This window comes from Diospyros lotus, chromosome 9, assembly GCF_014633365.1.
Source record: "Diospyros lotus cultivar Yz01 chromosome 9, ASM1463336v1, whole genome shotgun sequence".
Classification (NCBI taxonomy): Eukaryota; Viridiplantae; Streptophyta; class Magnoliopsida; order Ericales; family Ebenaceae; genus Diospyros; species Diospyros lotus.
Window position 1 is genome coordinate 22061164 of NC_068346.1, and position 3966 is coordinate 22065129.

Below are 3966 nucleotides of genomic sequence, written 5' to 3' on the forward strand. Positions count from 1 at the left end.
GATTTACAAAAAAAAAAAAGAATTTTTTTTTCGACCGATCTCGGGAAAAATGAAGAAAAACGCTTACGCCCAATTGCTCGTATTGATCGCTAGTAGTTTTGTTCCAACATTAAACAAACAAAAGGTTGTTCTAAGAACTAAATTAATGTGTATTTTCAGTTCAATTGACTTTTTATAAACGAATTACGACGATTCAACTTTTCAGCCGGAATTTTAGCTGCACAAAAAACTGTTTCCGATCAGATTTTTTTCGATGTCATAATTATCGTATCGAAATTCTGGTTCATTTCATATAATTTTTTTTTATATATTTTGGTTTATGAGCACTGCCTGCAATCGATTCGGTTACTCATAATTGTACGAAAAATCACGTTAAACACCTAATATTGTGAATATTTCAATTACACTTCAAAATAAGAGTACACTTAAAACCATCTAAAATTATCTTTAGTCCACCATTGAAGATTTACAAAAAAAAAAGAAAATTTTTTTTCGACCGATCTCAGGAAAAATGAAGAAAAACGCTTACGCCCGATTGTTCGATTTGATCGTTAATACTTTTGTTTCAACATTAAACAACCAAAAGGTTGTTCTCATAACAAAATTAAAGTGTATTTTGAGTTCGATTGACTTTTGGTAAACGAATTACGTCGATTCGACTTTTCGGCTTGAATTTTAGCCGGACAAAAAACTGTTTCCGATCAGATTTTTTTCGATGTCATAATAATCGTATCGAAATTCTAGTTCATTTCATATAATTTTTTTTAGATATTTTGGTTTCAGAGCACTCCCTACCATCGATTCGGTTACTCATAATTGTACCGAAAATCACGTTAAACCCCTAATATTGTGAATATTTCAATTACACTTCCAAATAAAACTACACTTAAAACCATATGAAATTATCTTCATTCCACAATTGAAAATTCAGAAAAAAAAAAAAAAGAATTTTTTCTTTCTTCGACCAATCTCGGGAAAAATGAAGAAATTACGCTCACGCCCTATTGTTCGATTTGATCTCTAATACTTATGTTTCAACATTAATCAACAAAAATGTTGTTCTAATAACTAAATTAAAGTGTATTTTGAGTTCAATTGACTTTTTGTAAACGAATTACGACGATTCGACTTCTCGGCCTGAATTTTAGCTGCACAAAAAACTGTTTCCGATCAGATTTTTTTCGATGTCATAATAATCTTATCGAAATTCTTGTTCATTTCATATAATTTTTTTATATATATTTTGGTTTAAGAGCACTGCCTGCAATAGATTCGGTTACTCATAATTGTACCGAAAATCACGTTAAACACCTAATATTGTGAATATTTCAATTACACTTCAAAATAAAAGTACACTTAAAACCATCTAAAATTATCTTCATTCCACCATTGAAGATTTACAAAAAAAAAAGAAAATTTTTTTTCGACCGATCTCGGGAAAATTGAATAAAATACGCTTACGCCCAATTGTTCGATTTGATCGCTAATACTTTTGTTTCAACATTAAACAATCAAAATGTTGTTCTAAGAACTAAATTAAAGTGGATTTTGAGTTCAATTGACTTTTGGTAAACGAATTACGGCGATTCGACTTTTCGGCCTGAATTTTAGCTGCACAAAAAACTGTTTCCGATCAGATTTTTTTCGATGTCATAATAATTGTATCGAAATTCTGGTTCTTTTCATATAATTTTTTTTAGATATTTTGGTTTCAGAGCACTCCCTCCAATCGATTCGGTTACTCGTAATTGAATCTAAAATCGCGTTAAACCCCAAATATTGTGAATATTTCAATTACACTTCCAAATAAAACTACACTTAAAACCATATGAAATTATATTCATTCCACCATTGAAAATTTAGAAAAAAAAAAAAAGAAATTTTATTTCCTCGCCCAATCTTGGGAAAAATGAAGAAAATACGCTTACGCCCTATTGTTCGATTTGATCGCTAATACTTTTGTTTCAACATTAAACAATCAAAAGGTTGTTCTAAGAACTAAATTAAAATGTATTTTGGGTTCAATTGACTTTTAATAAACGAATTACGACGATTCGACCTTTCGGCCCGAATTTTAGCTACACAAAAACTGTTTCCGATCAGATTTTTTTCGATGTCATAATAATCGTATTGAAATTCTGGTTCATTTCATATAAATTTTTTTTATATATTTTGGTTTATGAGCACTGCCTGCAATCGATTCGGTTACTCATAATTGTATCGAAACTCACGTTAAACACCTAATATTGTGAATATTTCAATTACACTTCAAAATAGAAGTACACTTAAAACCATCAAAAATTATCTTCATTCCACCATTGAAAATTCAGAAAAAAAAAAGATTTTTTTTTTCTTCAACCGATCTCGGGAAAAATGAAGAAAATACGCTTACGCCCGATTGTTTGATTTGATCGCTAATACTTTTGTTTCAACATTAAACAACCAAAAGGTTGTTCTAATAACTAAATTAAAGTGTATTTTGAGTTCAATTGACTTTTGGTAAATGAATTACAGCGATTCGACTTTTCGGCCTGAATTTTAGTTGCACAAAAAACTGTTTCCGATCAAATTTTTTTCGACGTCATAATAATTGTATCGAAATTCTAGTTCATTTCATATAATTTTTTTTAAATATTTTGGTTTCAAAGCACTGCCTGCAATCGATTCGGTTACTCATAATTATACCGAAAATCATGTTAAACCCCTAATATTGTGAATATTTCAATAACACGTCCAAATAAAACTACACTTAAAACCATATGAAATTATCTTCATTCCACCATTGAAAATTTCGAAAAAAAAAGAAATTTTTTTTCTTCGCCCGATCTCGGAAAAAATGAAGAAAATACGCTTACGCCCTATTGTTCGATTTGATCGCTAATACTTTTGTTTCAACATTAAACAATCAAAAGGTTGTTCTAAGAACTAAATTAAAGTGTATTTTGAGTTCAATTGACTTTTTATAAACGAATTACGACGATTCGACTTTTCATCCGGAATTTTAGCTACACAAAAAACTGTTTCCGATCAGATTTTTTTCAATGTCATAATAATCGTATCGAAATTCTGGTTCATTTCATATAATTTTTTTTATATATTTTGATTTATGAGCACTGCCTGCAATCGATTCGGTTACTCATAATTGTACCGAAAAACACGTTAAACACCTAATATTGTGAATATTTCAATTACACTTCAAAATAAAAGTACACTTAAAACCATCTAAAATTATCTTCATTCCACCATTGAAGATTTACACAAAAAAAAGAAAAAAAAAATTTCGACCGATCTCGGGAAAAATGAATAAAATACGCTTACGCTCGATTGTTCGATTTGATCGCTAATACTTTTGTTTCAACATTAAACAACAAAAACGTTGTTCTAATAACTAAATTAAAGTGTATTTTGAGTTCAATTGACTTTTGGTAAACGAATTATGGCGATTCGACTTTTCGGCCTGAATTTTAGCTGCACAAAAAACTGTTTCCGATCAGATTTTTTTCGATGTCATAATAATTGTATCGAAATTCTGGTTCATTTCATATAATTTTTTTTAGATATTTTGGTTTCAGAGCACTCCCTACAATCGATTCGGTTACTCATAAATGTACCAAAAATCACGTTAAACCCCTAATATTGTGAATAATTCAATTACACTTCCAAATAAAACTACATTTAAAACCATCTGAAATTATCTTCATTCCACCATTGAAAATTTAGAAAGAAAAAAAAGAAATTTTTTTTCCTCGCCCGATCTCGGGAAAAAAGAAGAAAATACGCTTACGCCCTATTGTTCGATTTGATCGCTAATACTTTTGTTTCAACATTAAACAATCAAAAGGTTGTTCGAAGAAGTAAATTAAAATGTATTTTGAGTTCAATTGACTTTTAATAAACGAATTACGACGATTCGACTTTTCGGTCGGAATTTTAGTTGTGCAAAAAATTGTTTCCGATCAGATTTTT